This window comes from Terrapene carolina, unplaced genomic scaffold (assembly GCF_002925995.2).
Source record: "Terrapene carolina triunguis isolate 2854851 unplaced genomic scaffold, T_m_triunguis-2.0 Scaffold32309, whole genome shotgun sequence".
Classification (NCBI taxonomy): Eukaryota; Metazoa; Chordata; order Testudines; family Emydidae; genus Terrapene; species Terrapene triunguis.
This window is the reverse complement of record NW_020696660.1, coordinates 2,460-2,898: the sequence shown is the minus strand read 5'-3', so window position 1 is coordinate 2,898 and position 439 is coordinate 2,460.

Genomic DNA, 439 nt, shown 5'->3' with positions numbered 1-439 from the left:
CTGGAGTATTGTGTCCAGTTCTGGGTACCACATTTCAGGAAAGATGTGGATAAATTGGAGAAAGTCTAGAGAAGAGCCACAAAAATGATTAAAGGTCAGAAAACATGACCTGTGAGGGACGACTGAAACATGATAACCATTTTCAAGTACATAAAAGGAGGAGGGAGAAAAATTGTTCTCCTAAACCTCTGAGGATAGGACAAGAAGCAATGGGCTTAAATTGCAGCAAGGGAGGTCTAGGTTGGACATCAGGAAAAACGTCCTAACGGTCAGGGTGGTTAAGCACTGGAATAAATTGCCTGGGGAAGGGACTCTCCATCAGTGGAGATTTTTAAGAGCGGGTTGGACAAGCATGTGTCAGGAATGGTCTAGACAATATTTCGTCCTGCCATGAGTGCCGGGGACAACACAAGAGTGCAGGGCACAAACTGCTCCCTGT